Source organism: Etheostoma cragini, chromosome 3, assembly GCF_013103735.1.
Source record: "Etheostoma cragini isolate CJK2018 chromosome 3, CSU_Ecrag_1.0, whole genome shotgun sequence".
NCBI classification, from domain to species: Eukaryota; Metazoa; Chordata; class Actinopteri; order Perciformes; family Percidae; genus Etheostoma; species Etheostoma cragini.
In genome coordinates, this window is record NC_048409.1 from 20,590,350 (window position 1) to 20,607,763 (window position 17,414).

The window sequence follows — 17,414 nt, forward strand, 5'->3', positions numbered from 1 at the left end:
TAAACAGCAGCTTCTCATGTTAAAGCAGATTGATACAAATTCAGTTTTTAGCTTAGAATACTTGACGCGGATGCATGCTGTTACATTTGCATAACTACTCAATCTGATAACAGATGATCCTGTTTGTCATATTTTCAGCCTTAGGTAAAGCCTTGTTCTTTCACAAAACATGTATCACTTCCTTTGCACTGAAATGCAGATCTTAAGTAGATGTCTTGATTGATAAGTAAAGAAACATGACATGTTTTTATGACAGCTTGGAAGTAAGACGTCATCATCAGTTTGATGAATGTATCCCTAAAGTTTGACTAACCCCTCTGGGCCTTTGACCTTTAATGGAGCTCAAGGATTTCTAGTTGGATGGATGGAGTACAGGCGTTAGGCATAGGAAAAGGTCATTTGCTTAATACAACCATTCATCTAGCTATCATGTAATAATGTCACTTTTGTACTTGAATTACGTGCCTCATCATAGGCCTGACTGTATTTGACAATGTTTGGTTGTATTTTCAATATGTTTCTAAATAGTTTGTTAAGTTGTAATTAGTGATTATTCTGTGATTTTGCTTTACTCATTTTCACCAAAATATAGAAAACACATTTTTTTTACTCCTCTTGTAAATGAATGCAAACTTCTATTGTTTACTTTTTTGGCGCTGTTAGTCTTTATAACAAAATGTCTTAGAATCAGTGTGTTTTCAGAGATGAAAAAAAATTCTTTAATTTGATAAATCTTTCTAGGAACATACTAAACATTTTAGTGACAGGTTTTCAACAAAAACAGAGGAGATCTTAAAAATGACTTTTGATTAGGATGAGCTTTCCTTGCCGGGCTCATGCTCTCTTTGTCTTGAGCAATCAGAGATGCCAGTGGGCAGAGAAATTATCCTTTCTTTCTCCAATGTTGCATTATGGAATAACTTCTGGTTGAGCATCATAGAGGATAATCATTGGCTTATTACTGATTAGCCTCTTTGTCCAATTCAGACTGACATTGGTTTTCATGTAGCTCGGAGTCAAGATAAAACTGAGAACTCAACTCAGTTTTAATACAGCAGATCCCTTCTTTCAGATGGTAACCCTACAAGAGGAAGCAGCTTCGTACAGCTTCAATCTGCATATTTTGTTAGTTCTACAGAATGTGTGTGTGTGTGTGTGTGTGCGTTGTCAGTGTTAATATCTTAACTATTATACAAACCAGTTGAGCGTTTTTGTGTGTGTGTGTGTGTGTGTGTGTGTGTGTGTTTGTTTGTGTGTGTGTCAATTTGTTTTGTCACGGTTGGCGAGCTCAGAACATTCATATGTTGCTGTTCATTATCACCCTTTCTGCTTTGATTATGTTCTATGATAAAATCAAAGAACAACTATTAATATTTATCTATTCAATTGTTTCTTTGCTTGTGCATCCGCACACAATCTGCACACAATAAGGTGTGAATTTGACAAAACTTGATAACAATGATGCATGTCAGTATTTCAGGACTTGTCCCAGCAGGGGAGATACAACAATTGCAGACCAAAACAAGTTGTTACTGATTGGCACTACACCTGCTGGATGACAATGTTCACTGTCACTTGAAAATCAAGCAACTATGTTGTACGATTTAACATCACAAACCTTTGACTCAATTGTTGTTTTACTTGTTGTCTGGTGACGCAGACATTTTCCTCTTACCAACAATGTTCTTTTATTTTGAATGATTAAAGGGTTCTCCCTCAATAGAGACAGTGACATGAATTGTCCCCAAACTCCTGAATGAGGCTGTCCTCACCAGAAAAAGTACAAGGAGTCTTTAGCATTGGACATTGACACTGGAGAACACGGTCTGGTTTCCCAAAGATAGACTTTGACTATGACTATGGCTTAGATATAACTATTAATCAAAATATAAACGTCTAAATGTGTCCCCCAGTAGAATTACTCGTTTGCCATGAATTCTTGGTACATTTAAAAGCAAGCTACTGAGTTACACCTTCTCAGCTGAAATGTTTGATTTCTTGAAAAAAAAAGACACCCACAATTAAAGAAAGAAAGAAATATCATTAAAAAAGAAATCTGCACACCAAATCTTAGAAGAGCCTGCTGTTCAAAACATTACACCGCATTAAAATCCTTCTAATGGGAGCTCATTGGTGTGCATATCTAATTGTTTCAATGATTTCTGGAAGGATTTAACAGTAACAAGGACTGTAAACATTAATTGGTTAGTATAACAACACAAAAAACCTCCAGCACCACATTGTCTTAGTGCGGCCTGTCACAGAGTTGAGATGCTGTGACTTCTTATTGTGGCAGGGCTTAATACTTCTGCAAACTCATCAGTCAGAATCAGGGAGGTTTCTTTGTGCAAACAAACAATGTCCTCACTGCCGTATATTTCCAACGGTTTACCTTGCTCTCTGAAAACTCTTTCCTCTCTCATTGCTTGTTCCACAACATGTCAACAAACACAAATTGTGTCATGTGTGAGTCATGTTTTAGTCTGTTCATTTGGTTCCACTGATCAGCAGGTGACCCTAATTGTTACCGTGGAAACATGGGTCTTAGTTCCGAGTAAGCCTGGGAGGTAGGTCCACCTATGCCTCATTTACGTGCTTTTAGTCACAAGGACCCCTGCTCCCCTCAGTTAACTGATTGGTCTGATTTCCACCTACAGGTTCAGTGTTTTTCAGACTCAAATTTAACTTGTTGACATTTAAACAGGTTGTGTGGTACTAACTGCAAAAAGTTCTGGTAACATGGAATAAAAAATGTCTGTTTAAAAAAACTAAAAAGAAACTAAATATTGCAGACTTATGCTCAGCTAGAAAATAGAGCAATGAGACTGCCTCGAAAGGAATTTGTTGATGCTGGACAGCTGCAGGGCGAGACAATGTTAGTGTATCCGTGTTTGTTTCCCAGTGGAGATGGTGCAACTCTGGTGGGGGATATGCTTTAGTAAAGACTGTAAAGTGCTGCTAGTTTAGACTGGCCAAGGGCTGTCTAATGACACACACATATACACACACGCTCACACTCACACACACTCGCACACTGATGTGGTCTGATGGGCTTTAGGGTGGTATAACTTTTTTGAAAGTCTTTAGGATCTACTGGTTTGTGTGTCGGTGCAAGTGAGTGCATTTCTGTCTGTGCTTGGGCTTTTGTGTGTGGACACATGGCTGCGTGTTGTCTGCACGTTTGTTGGTTTCATCAGACAACTTAATGGCAACTTTCACAATTCCCCAAGACCTTGCTGAGTCTTAGAGCAGTCCTAGTTATCCAATCTTGCAGGAGCTAACTGTGTGCAGGTACCATACAGAGCTGCAGCCAGCTGGCTCGTGGCTAAATCCCAAATTGTCTGAAAGACTGAACCACTTATTTGGGTCATGTTGGTTTGGGTAGAATGGAGCTGTTCAAATGCTGAACTTTCAATGTTCTACTGTGCTCATTTTATCCTTTTGTGTGCAAAAAAATACTTTTTTTTTCTCCATGATTGGCATTCAGTTTGCATGCCTTCTGCGTGTGGTGTGTTTGTTACAGTAACTGTGCCACACAACTCCTCTACGAATGGTTTACTCTCCAAAACCAGGTTGTTGTGCACTGAATAATTTAATGTTCAAGAGGGAAATGTTAAGAGACATTTTTCATGATAATATGAAGTTGCAAACAGTTGCATCATGCCACAACACTTTTTTTTTCTCCTTCTATCCTCTGTGGCAACATTATCTATGTCTGAGAAATGTGTGTCCTTTTAACTGTTGCAATGTGCTGTTGCACAGTCCTTTCAGCAGTTCTTACAGAAGACAACTCATTTCGTTTCACTCATGTTGTAAAAGATGTTGTGGATTTCTTTACAAATAAGCAATTAGTGGAGGGTTTAATTGGTTAAAAGGTTCCTGCCTTAGTTAAAAAAAAATGACAAGAGGACTGGTGAAATAGAAGATAAACTAAAAAGCAGAAAAACTCATTCATAAAGCACTTTTGGAGCTGCTTTTTCCACCACAAGTTTTCAGGTCAGCCATGTGTATGCTTGCTTGGCTTGTGAGAATTAATGCTTGAAAAAACTGCCAAGGGGACAAATGTATTTGTGGTGTAGGTGAAAAAAACAAGTAAACATAGATGCATTTAAGCGCTTTATAAAGCCACCAAATGTGTGTTATTATCTTTGAACTGCAACTAATTTTTTGTAAGTAATGACATACAATGAATGCACGTCATGCTTAGAATTTCATTATTAATCTTAGAAAAATTCAGCAGCTAATGAATATGAAATTGAAGTGAGAAAACGTCCCCTGTAGGACTTCTGCTTAGCAGGTTTGAGTCATTACAGAACAAAAAGCTTGTACAGCAAAGGGCAGATGAAATGCCGCAAAGAGCTCACAGTAGATGTGGTGGAGCGACAATGATGAGCAGTTTTTTCCCTGTATAACAAGCTCACCCTATCACCAAGCTGAAATCTAGGCAGTTCATCTCAAAAGTTCAACGATTGCGTACTGTTTGCAGGCATAAGGAGAAAATGCAATGGGTGCTTTTTGAGAAAGGCGCATTCTCACTTAATTATTTATGTTCCAATTTTTTTTTCTACAAAAACCTTGGTCTCTAACGTGTTTATCATCCAAAGCAAGTGAGAGACACGGGATCCTAGAACTGAATGGAAAATGCATTTACTGTTAATAACAATGCCTGGAGGTTCTGCTGCCTTAGGCCAGTACAAACATTACTGTAATGCATTCTTAACATACATTGGCCTTTTCTGTATATGCGGAGCTTTTTAGACACTGGTACATTGTACATCTGTCTTACATTAGTCTCAATGCTCCAGCTGAGATGCAGATAAACACATAAGGAACACCCAATGTTGTTTTTCTTATTAAACATAGAGTAGGCCTAAAACATATTTTTCACATAGTACACCAATTACTGCAGGAAAGTACACCCACATAATTATTTCCAAAAATTTGCAGACAATACAGAAATTCTCAGTCTTCTCCAGAAGTACATAAGTCCTACTGTGTACCACAATGAGATAGACACCTTTATCAAGTGGTGTGACACCAGCCATCTTATTATAAATGTCACAAAAACACAGGAGATGGTCCTTGGCCCAAGGCAAGTGATTGACAATGAGCCAGTCGCCATCAAAAATCAGGAAATCACCCAGGTATTGTCTTACAAATACTTAGGTGTCCACATAGACAATTTTTTTCTGCTGAAAAACACACAGTGACCACCTGTGCAATAGACTGCAGCAGTTATTATACTTTCTAAGGTGACTGAGACAGTATGGAGTAAGCAGCCAGATCAAGCTTGTGTTCTACAGGGCAATTCTGGAGAGCATTGTCAGATATGAAATCACAGCATGGTTTTCGACAACTTAACAGTGCAGCTAAAAAGCAGGCTGGTCAGCACAAACAAGACAGCTTTGAGGATGATAGGTAGGAAAGAGCACAAGCCCGTACAGAGCCTGTTCGAGCAAGCTGTTAGAAAACAAGCAGGAAGAATCACTGAAGACTCTCTACACCCTCTCTTTTCTGAACATGAACTTCTGCCATCAGGAAGAAGATTCCATGTGCTGAGATGTAAAACAAACAGACTGAAGTTATCGTTCATCCCAACGTCCATCAAACTGTTGAACTCCAATAGTAAATCTTAGCACAGCAGAGCAGGGGTGCAGTAATTACACCAGCACTTTTTGCACTTCTCACTGTAATAATTACAGTTAATTTTTGGGATGTTGTGTTGTGTGTGCTGTCAAGTGTGTCCTTTTGTGTCTTAGGATGCTTTGTTGATCTTGTGTTTATGTTGATTTTATTTTATTTTTTGCTTGTGAAGCAACAGATTGTAGCAGTATGTCCCAGACAAATTTCTTATCTGACTTTTTCCAACAATATGTATATGGTGTTGTATTACCTACAACTGCTGAAACCTTCCCAGGACCATATGAGCCATATGCTTAGAATTGTATAGAAAGTCTTCCATTACATGGATTATGATCTTAAAGATTGTCAGGAGACACCCTATACTGTATAATTAAAAAATGCCATTTTATATTTAATTCATTGTTTGTTCAATTATACATTAAAAAAATAATGAAAAAGCCTTATCATAATTTCATGGCTCAAGGTGATGTCATCAGTTTTTGCGTGTGACCAACAGTTGAAAATCTAAATATATTCCATTTACAGTATAATGTCGACAACGTAAAACAATCAAAAGTCTTAAAGTAGTTAATTTGTGTAATTCTGTTGGACAACTGATCAATTAATCACCTATTCATTACTGCGTTAAATTTCAGTAAATGAGATTTTAAATTGTAACTTATCATTTTTTTTTACATGTATTGGATTGTTTTACAATTTCATGATCCCACATTATGCTAAGGCCTGTATTCATAGTTATTTATTTCATGTCTCATTTATTGAATTACATTAGAACATTTTGGGTCTCCATATCCAACACTTTGTAGATTTTGGATTACATAATCTGAACACCTTACTCATTTTATACCACGAAGTGGATAACTTGCACATTTAACATGCAGTAATCATTTTGAATACAGGTTTACTTATCTGGGCAATCTTTATCCAGAGTTGGCCAGAACAGAGAAAACAGAGGATTTATATTTTAAATGTGTTTTGTGGCCTTATAGCTTCTCTGAGCTTTCTCTCATCCTCATCCTCCTCTGACAAACTCTGTCACACCCACACACACACAAGTTTATCTTCTATCACTCCTGTATATTTTAGTGTCCTCCTCTTTCTCCACCTTCACATCTTCCGTCACTCTTTCTCACAGACAATTTCTTGTTGACTCTTTTTTTAAATTAACTTCCTCCTCTTCTTGACCAACAACTCCAGCCTTCCTTCTTTTCCCCCTCCCCCTCCATTTCTCTCCCTCTCTCTCTCTCTCTCTCCCTCTGTCATTTTGACTGGCTCTCTGGGGGCGGATGTGTATCTGTGTCCCTCTGCAGATCTGGAAAGGACATCCTCTCAGTTTAATTCAAGTCAACCCCGGTCTCCTGGTGCTCCAAGACGCAGCATGTGTGACAGCTCTACAGAGACAGCCAGAAGGAACAGACAAGTCTCATCTGCATATACGTGTGAGTGTGAGTGTTAGTGTGTGTGTGTGTGTGTGTGTGTGTGTGCATGAGAGGGACAGTGTGTTTCAGCCAAGCATCTTTCAACATTTCCCTGCAGACTGAAACCGTTACTTTCACCCTGGCAGCAATCAGCGCCGTCTATAAATCTATGATGAGAGGCTGCTTTGTTGATTAGTCAGTGCTAATTCAGCTCACACCAATTAAGAGGGTTGGAGGTGCTATCTAAATCATTACATAACATATGATATGTGCTCTAAGCCCGTTGGAGAGACTGTAAATAAAACCATGATCTTAAAACTGTTATGTTACAGTTTGCCTAGCAGCCGCATATCGTGTGGCCGCCAGCAAGAATTAAGCATGGAAGAACATTTTATTGCCATCCAATGCAAAGCCCAATGAAACAACACAAACTATATCCTCACGACCATGCGAGTCCAAACATAAACAAATACAAGTGTAGGATTTATTACAGAGCTGTTCTATGGGATTGCATTAACCTGCGAGGTATTTGTTGTATTTTGTCAATACTGTACTTACAATGTTCATGTTAACATTTTTTAGTTAGTTTTAAGTTAGTTCGTTTTGCAAATATTCAGTCATAATTCAAAGACAAATCAAATCTGACCTGCTGAAGGCACTAAATGAAAAGTAATCAGGAGACATCCCCTTTAAACCATCAGTGCCTGTACAAACTTTTGTGCCGATCCATCACATAGTTGTTGATATATTTCACGGGTTAAGTGATGTTGAATTACTCCTGCCACCAGAGGAGAAGTCATTAGGATTTATCCTCTGTGGATCATAAATATCTGTACTAAATTCAATGGCAATGTATTCTCTTGTTGTCAAGACATTCCACTAGAAGCCAAAAATGTCAACCTCATGGTAGATGAAAAGTCAGGAGGATTCAACTTCTGGTGATCCATGAATGTCTGTACAAAGTGCTGCATCATTATGGTTAGTCAAAGAATATCCAAAGCAACAAGGTAATTCAAACTAATTTATCATAACAAAAGTATAATTTAAATAGTGCTGTTATGTTTTTTTTATCATTGTCTGAGAGCAGTTGGTGTAAGTTTAGTATTTGGTGCAGTGTGAAACATTGCTATCGACCAATGCCGTGATCCCAGGGCATTTGTGGTTTATGTAAGTCATATAGATCTGTCTGCTAACCTGTCTTATTTTAGCCGAGTTTGTTTGCACTGGGCAAAAAGCAATATGAGAGTATGAGGTTTCAATTCATCTTACCTTAGGCTTGCCAATAAGGAATCATGATATTTTCTCCGGTGGTAAGAAGACAACAGAGCCTACAAGCGATGTAATAGCAAGCCTCTCTCACTCCTTTGCTTTCCCTCACCTCACTATCTCATCACTTGCTGCCTCCACACCTTTAGATTATTCCCTCAGATTTTTCATCAGCAGCATCAGCTCTTGAGCTCTTTTACACCTCCCCTCTTCCTGTCTTCCTCACCTCCCAACCTTCTCCCCCATGCTCCCTTGCACTATGCCCACATATATATCAACCTCTAATAATATCAGAGGCCAGGGGGATTGTATGCAGCAGAGGTAAGTGGATCTGTCAGATCATTTTGCCCCTGTCCTCCACGTAATTCCTCTACTGGATTTCCTAGTGAAAATGCAACATCAATTGGAAAGGAAGCGAGACGGAAAGTAGGAAGACAGCCATGATAACGTGAGACAGAGAATGAGAGAGATTATCTGGTGGTGGGTGATGGTAGGCTAGTATCACCTGCCTCCCTATATACATCCTTGGTGAGAGATTTTATGTCGCCTGCCTGGTAGAAAAATAAATAAGGAAGTAACAGTTAAAAACATCTCTGGTTAAAAATGCTCTGCACCTAAGAAAGGGATCAATATCTTGCAATGATTCTTAGATGGAACTCTGGTTATGAACTTATATATACTGTACAGGAACAAAAACATCAAGTGCATGGGAAATGTATTGCACAGTGCTGGTCAGTTGTATTGACAACAATAGGATACTCACAAGCAGTGCTTTGCCTGTCTGCAGCAAGCATAGACCCCTCCTCCAGTGTATTTCTCTCCTCCTTGTGTCGTAGGATACTGCCAAAACTCTTTGTCTCAAGCCTGCCTTTATTGGTGCTGTCTGGAGAGCAGAGATGTCTTTGCAGGTGGTGAAACGCAGTGGGAAGCTGTGTCACCGGCGCTATTAAAACTCTCCCAACAGTTTCACGTCTTCAGGGCTGGTCTCTGAAAAAGCATGAGAGAGACGTGAGTTAGAATGGGCCTCCTCTTTCCAATACAATGAGGGGCATTGAAGAAAGAGAATGAGCAGGATGGCAGCTGGCAGGAGACGCTGCCACACTAAAACAGCCACTGGGTCATTCTCAGTGCCTCGGTGGCCAGGATTTCTGTTTGCATCTGGACAGCTGTCGGGAGAGTTAATCTTTGTGTCTGTGTGTGTGTTCCTCGTAGGACTCTGATGAGGTACAGTTACAAGCTGCTTGACATACAGGAAATGGATGAGATTTTGTTTTTGCTTTCATCGGGTGTGCCTTTTAGGACTACATCCAAGTAGTTGACTTCCTTTTCGCATTTGAGTATTTCACAATTTTGTCATACAGTATGAAAACCAGTGATATGGCTTTATATTTCTATTTTTCCCATGGAATACATGAGTTTCTTTGTCCTACGCCCTCGGGAAATGATAACAGAACAGCAAAGAAATAAATTGCTGAAATATGGCCGGATGCATATCAAAACACAAATTTGACAATTTATTTAGCCCATCGGCTATTAATAGCCTTCTTTCTCTAAAGCAGGGCCTCTGGGGAGCATAATTTCAAAATGTCCATCTGGAAGAAATAAGACAACACACCAGCTGCACTTCTCACTCACTCCACCGCAATTCCTCTCCCCCAGCTACCGCTATCCATTATTGATGAGACTTCCTCTGTCGGCCTCATCGGCAACAGTGTTGGTAGTCCTCGCCTCTGGGCAGCCACTGTGGTTAAAGAGGGGGACCAGCTGATGCCACGCGAGGAGAAACAAGACACATTACTCTCCTATTGACAAGATGCAATGAGGAGGGCAAGCAGTGTCGCAGGTTTGTTATTGGCCTAATCTACATTCAATAGGGTTGTCATAAGGGTAGAAAGTAATTATCTCAAAACCATGGGGAATACCCCTTTGGTAGATCCAGCTGACTTGAGAATTCTCAACCTGAGCCCCAGGATTTAAAACATACTCTGTGGAGCCACATTACTGGGGGTGGAGAAATGAAGCTTTCTGAAGCACCAAATACCTATGAAGCAATTGTGTTGAAGATGGATCACTGTATGGAAATATTTGATACAGTCAAAAATGGTCACGTCAGTTGGTGGGGATGGATGAAATCTGAGACCTTAATGAAAGTGACAGAGTCTACTGGTCTGTGTTCACATACTGATGCAGATCACCTTACACCCTATATTCACAAGATAACGAGGCATTTGGGGTGTTTTGTGAGTTTTAGTGTGGTGAACCGAGGCATTACAAAAAACATCTATCAAAGCTCAATGCAGGGTTGAGAATTCACTACAAAGTAAAAAACAACAAACATCAAAAGTACCAATGTAGAAACTTGGATGCAGAGCTAAGTGACAAAAAAACAAGCTACAGTCGGCTACCGGGGTTATAGCTTCCCATCCAAACAACTTCTTCAGGCTAGCATGTCATTGCGATTTGTGATCATGCATTTCCCTGCAACAGCTGCTGAAAATCTAAAAACTTACTGTCAGAATCCTCTGTAAAGAAAAGGTGTATGAAAACAAAAGCATCACTGGCATGTGAAGTCATCTACATGTAAAATGTATTAAATGTACTTAAAGAAAAGGAAAGCTCTCGCAGCACACACTACATTTATATTGACAGTGATCTATTTTGGAACAATATAAAGGTGTGTCCAAATTAAAGTGGAAAAACAAGGGTTGTGCGCAGAATGATTCACATTGGTTGGCATGGTGTTGACCACCATTGCTTTACCAAATGGCACCACCTTGGCTACAAAGATAATGTTAATTGCAGTTGATCGCTACGTTTCCAAGACTAAAACTGATTTCTTATAACAAACCTCGTGGCTGCGTCTGTTTGCTGATATTTACTCAGAAACAAGTAATTTGTTCTTTGTCCTATCAGTACAAACAGTGGTCAACAGCGATTGGCTTTGTCCAGAAAGACCACATTTTTTTCCTGGCCTCTACACCATCACAAGCAAACATTCACTCTGCCTCCAAAATGGCACGTTATATTCTGTTTTGACATGATGGAGACTGAAAGACTTGTTCAAATATTCACCTCCTGCATGGCAGGGAACAATACTGCACCACCCCTAAAGGCTCAAAGCCCACAACTGTAGCAATGTCAGGTTTAATGAAAAGAAAATCATCATATCGTGTGCAATATCAAAACAAATGTGAATGAAAATCAATGTAAAACTAATCAGAAACAAAAATGAGCTATACATTGTTCAAACAACAAGAAACAACACAGAATATAATGTAAACCAACCAGATTGTAAATCAAAGAAATAGTGACAGAATGATTTATCGGCCAGACGATATGTCGGGCTGATATTTGCGTTTTTACGTGTATCTGCATCGGCCGATATGTGGTTGCGGCGTCTGCTGATAGTTTTTTCCAGCGGTATTATGTCCAGACAGGCGTCCACAGGCATCTCTGTGTTGCTGGAGACGCTGCAGTTCATGTGCAGACCATGCACTGCCCCTCCACCACTAGCACTGCGGTAGTCTTAAATTACAAATCAAGCACTTTATTTCAATGGCTACTTTTCAAGTTTATTGTTTTCTTAAATTATTTTAATGTGTTGACAAAGGGCATTTTGTGACGACCTGATTATATCTGTCTTATAATATATCAGCAAGTAATGCATCATCATGGCTGTGTTGTAGATGTTGGTGAAAGCCTTTTACCCTTGGACAGTTAACTGTATGCAGACCCATCCATATGATGGATATTGCACACATAATTTGGGTGATATGAATGCAAGATGATTTCAAAAGTGACACTGATCTGTGTTTTTGTTTATTATTTTTAAAGAAATGGCAGAGCAGTTTACATTTTTATGAGTAAAAGCAGTATCGGCTCCAAATATCGGCTCAAGCAAATCGGCAGCCCGTATTGGTCATCGCCTAAGGCCGATAAAAACCAAATCGGACGATCCCTACAAAGAAACTCTCAGCAGTTGCTCAGCACTTACTGTAATTTTAGCACCAAAGGACTCTGATAGAAAAAGCTCAAACAGCAATTATTGTCATCATAGCCTGTAGAGCGGTAAAAGGAGGCCAAGGATCTGAAGTTGTGCCTCTGCTCATCGGGGGTTAAAAGAGATAAAACCAGGCACCAATCCAAAACAAGTCTTGCGTGCCATGCGTAGCTATGGTTACAACACTGAACATAAATTTGCTGCTGTCTAATAGGAGGTGTAATATAGTGAAAGCAAAAGATAGTGATAGTTTCAAGATGATATCATTTTAAAATTAGGATGGCTGTTCAGTCATTTAAATGTTACTCCAAAACCTCCACACCTGCCAATCTGCCCGGGCTGTTTAGGGCTTATTTATATAATGACATAATTGTTCATGAACTACAATTGGGATTGACCACCTCTGTTTACAAAGACAATGGATGCTTAAAACAGAAATCTCTACTGATTAACCAAATTCAGACCGTAAAAGGAAAGAATTGTGTTGCTTATATAAACACACAAAAAACATGTTGTACTAAAGATACTTGCTCCTCATTTTTTTTCATGTATGGGAAATGTGCAGTAATACCATGTAATACCATAATACAGTATTACAAATTTTCCAGGTTATTGGGGTATGTTAGAGATTTTTACCCAGCAGAAGGCTTATGCATTTCATGTGATATTAAGATCTGCAATGCACTCAGAAACTGCTCCAGGACATGAAAGACTCACAGCACAAGCCCCGGACTTAAGATGGACTGCAGCAGGCGGCTCCATTCTGTCATGTTCTACTTTATGACCAGACACCAAAAACACACACACACACACAGACACACACACACATACACACACACACAGTGTATGTGCGTGGGAGTCCGCAGACATTTACACTCTTTCAGACAAGCTCATACTGTGTGAAAAGCTGTAGCTCTAACGTGGGCTGACCACTACGACCACGGTCAGTCTGTGCATCTGACAGTGACGGATGGAGGAAAAAACATTGAGACCTCCGTCTTAATTGGATTTGGTTAATGTAACCCATCAGAATAGAGATTGACACGTGTACTGTGAATACACACAAATGTATCATGAATCAAGGCTTCCTCTGGCAAAGGTTGTCTTGCAGAAAGAAATACAACTCAAAAATAACAAAAAAAGTGTGATAGTATGACACTTCTCTTCCTTTATGCAGTTTTGATTGTGATTTATATTTGTACATGTACTGACTGCGGCATGATTTTTAATATATTTTCTAATCTTACACAGAGTCTGCAATAGCAGCTGCAAGGGCCTTGCAGGTACAATCCTTTCTAATTCTGCTTCCACTGGATGGACTCACTGGGAGCCATGTACAGGACAACAGAATAAAATGCACACACATACACACACACACACACACACAGACACACACACAAACACAATGTTAAAGCACATTGCCCCACAAAAAAATATCTAGTACAGTACAGACTCACCTGACCATTGCAAGAAAAGCAACCACTGCACTAAGGCAAGGGAGAAGCACACGCTTACGTCTGCAGAATTCATTATACTTTTATGTGTATCTGTGCATCCTTGGAGAGTCAGACCTGTGCTACATTGCACTGCGGAATTTCCCCTGACATACAGTAATACCACCAGGGTATGTATGATCGCCATTGAATAATATTATTATTGAGTGGAAAATATCCTGCTGTGAAAAAAAAACAAAGCCTGTCCTCTGTTAAATCTTTGATGGTGCGTCAGATAATGCCAGAGATAATGGCAGACCTTGTGGCCTTTTTCATTCTGAACACATCTGTCATTTAAGTGAAAATTGCCAGGTTTGTCATGAAAGAGAATTCATAATGCCGTTGAGTATGGCTCTATGATTAATTCAGGCATGTCAGTTGGTGAGTAAATGCTTCTTTATTCTCGTGTAAGTGGTCAATATTAATAATGCACATGCGGGTCTAAGTTCAGCATCCGTCTTGGCAAAGTTGAATATGGGAGGTTTCACTAGTCGCCGCACACGCTTGTCACCACATTCTTACTCTTTCTTTCTCTCTCTGCCTCTTTCTTTTCCAATGCAAGCGCACCACTTCATCCTTTCTCTCTCTTTCTGTCCCTGGCCCTGAAAGGCGCCATGTACCTCCGACGCCTATTCTTATAGAAAGATGTGGCCCATCAGCAGTAATTGGAGGACCTGTGGTGGTTGGGTTTCTCTAGGAGGCGGCAGAGTGATCGATTCCATGTATCGTGGAGGTGGGCAGGCTGGCTGACAGCACAGCATCCCCCACAGCTCCTGACAGCTCAATGAAGCCCAAGCCGCAGAGCACAGGATGTCCTTATACAAGAACAATCATAAGGCATGCAGGTCACCTTCGAACCCCCATAACTTACAGCCATCCAGTTAAATTATAATTATCCATTTAGTCAATTATCAGCTGGGTAGAAGCAGGTTGAACCTGTCATTACATTCACATTAAAGAATAAAGGAAATGGCAGAGGCCTAATAGTGATGATGTGATGTAATTATCTCCAAGGTGATTTATTTGAAAGATTTTACAGCGATAATCTCTCGACGCCTTCATACATTCTCTGAGGTATACAAATTTAACTGCAGAGTGTGTGCTATGACACAATGAAATAGCACGAGATGTGGATGATGGATGCTGCAGAGACTTCACACAGGCAAGCTAATTTGCATAAACAGGGTGGTGTCAACACAGCGTTGCGTATTGTAATCACAGCTTTGGAGAGCAGTCTTTGTTTGTCCTCCTGTTTTTGGTTTTAAACTGTGCTGTGCTGAGCTCAGCCTGATCATCGGTTACCATGGTGACACACGGTAGCTGGGACTGATGGCATAGTAGAAAAGCCTATCACAGGTTACCTTGAAAGAACTATTTATTTACCTTATCCTCACCACTGTTAGACGTCATGTTACCTTTTGTGTCAAGAAAAACCTGGTGACTCTGCTTTGAACCTGCCGGCAACTATTACAACACTGTACCAAAATATGAAAAGCCCAGTCACTGCGGCTTCACACAAGATCATTATATTGACTCTATTGAATAAATGAAGAAATGCCCTACAGAAAACCACAAGAAAAATATTTCTTGTGGTAAGGCCCCACATCCTATTCTCAACAAAGTCAAGTGTGAATTCCAACACACGTCACATCCACCAGTCAACGCAGAGGTTGTTCCACTGATAACACACAATATGGCAATGAATTGCTCCAGTGGCTGCCATAACTTTGAAAATATTAGGCCTTGTTGCAGGGTTTCAACCCTGTGACCAGTAATATTATAGTGGCAATGATTCATGTGGCTCTGACCGCACCAAAAAAGATTCCATGTCCTGGCTTAAAGCCAGAGCTAGTAAACCTTCCCAGCTATGGCCAAATGCCGACGACTACATTATAACCACATAGAATGTGTATGTGTAAATGTAATAATACAGTCTTCAAAATGTTTTTGTTATTGTTATTATTTGTCAAATTCTATGTAGCCTACTTAGTTTCATGTTTTGATTATTATTGTCTAAATGCAGTTCCATAGCCTTTTCTACAACAACAGTAATAAGATTGTGATGCACAAATACTGATACTGTATACATCTATTTATGATTGAATTTCAAATGGCATTGTAGCTAATTATTTTATCTAAATATTAAGAGATAAGCCAATAATAAATCCACCATGTGTTTATAAAAAAAAGGATGTATTACCCATTGATTGCAACCACCAAACATCTACAAATAAGACAAAGGATACAATCTCAGTGTCCTAACTATTATAGCTGCAACCCTGAATTTGGCCATGCCAACAAATGACAGCTAAAATAAACTAGCTTTTTTCAACCCCACTGACAGTTTTATTTTCATACTATTTAAGAATTAAATTACTTGTTCAAATTTCATTTTTGCATTGCAGCAGGAGTTAAGACTGATCCTTCAGGAGTTTGACGAATACTTGTAAACAGCCTACCCTTAATGCTACCTGCTGAGCCCCCTCAGGGAGAACTTTTGACAGAGACCGAGGACGGGAGAAGGTTGTGGCTTTACAGGCAATCCCCCTATAATATTACCTCTCTTCCCTCTGCCACACACACACACACACACACACCACCGCCCACACCATTTCTGGAATACACTGATCCCTGTAATGAATTTCCAGCCTCAGCCAGAGCTGCAGAGCTGTACAGGAATAACATCAGCACCCGAAGGTGCTGCTGGGTGAAACAGCCAAAATCTCAGTTGGTCTCTGAGGTATAAATAGATAATAGCTCAATGTTGTGTCCTGTTGGAATGTAACACTACTCTGAAATATTGTTTCCAGGACTAGAGCTACTCTATATATATATATATATATATATATATATATATATATATATATATATATATATTCTGTATATACTTACAAAAAAACACTATCTATAACTTTTAATCATAAGCAAACACCTCCTTAAATGTTTGTGAATCAAGACTGTTGGCTCATGGCTGCTGTGTACTTTCCTGCATCACTGTGGTACCTTTACCCTTGGAGTGGCCAATTTGACAGACTGGTGTTGGAGTTGCGAGCACCATTACACAAATAACGCACTCACTTCCAAAGTGAAGAAGCAACCGCAGTCTTTCAGTAGATGCCTTTCATCTTCACAGCGGTGGCTCAACCAGCCAGAGTCATTTTCGACTTCTGCAGAAATTCAATTGATCCCAGTAAGATAGTCAAGGGTCTGGCAGTGTAGGTAACTGCTGTTGTTTCCAACTTCCAGCTTTACCTCTCATGTTCCGTTCGAGGCATTACACCTACAGAGTGGTAGGAGCGGCCACCAGACACTATGGGAAACTTTGGAGGCAATGACATGCTCCAGGCGTGAAGATTAGTCCCTGTGATGAATGTTTGTGAGCTGCTACTATCAAAACTGTGGTGGTCATTGTGGAAAGACAATAAGCATGTGCTACTTGAAAAAATTATCACTTTATCTCACCTGGTTTTTAAATTATCATAATCTATCTATGTGGTTATTGTTCACAACACGTCTGCTGACCTCAGATCTTTAGTGGGCATCATAAGGTTTGTAACTGTATTACTGCGGGTCACTAAAGATCTATGTTGTTAA

At 39.7% G+C, this 17,414-nt stretch overlaps 1 protein-coding gene across 6 annotated transcripts in view; it reads right to left on the reverse strand.

Moving 5' to 3' along the window:
- The window catches only part of b3gat1a (beta-1,3-glucuronyltransferase 1 (glucuronosyltransferase P) a), a 70,444-nt gene that overhangs the window by 25,478 nt on the left and 27,552 nt on the right, over nt 1-17,414 (reverse strand). For all 6 annotated transcript variants that reach the window (XM_034866886.1, XM_034866887.1, XM_034866884.1 and 3 more), the window contains one exon: nt 9,091-9,314. The gene's annotated coding sequence lies outside the window, so the exon portion shown is untranslated. The remainder of the gene's footprint in view (nt 1-9,090; nt 9,315-17,414) is intronic.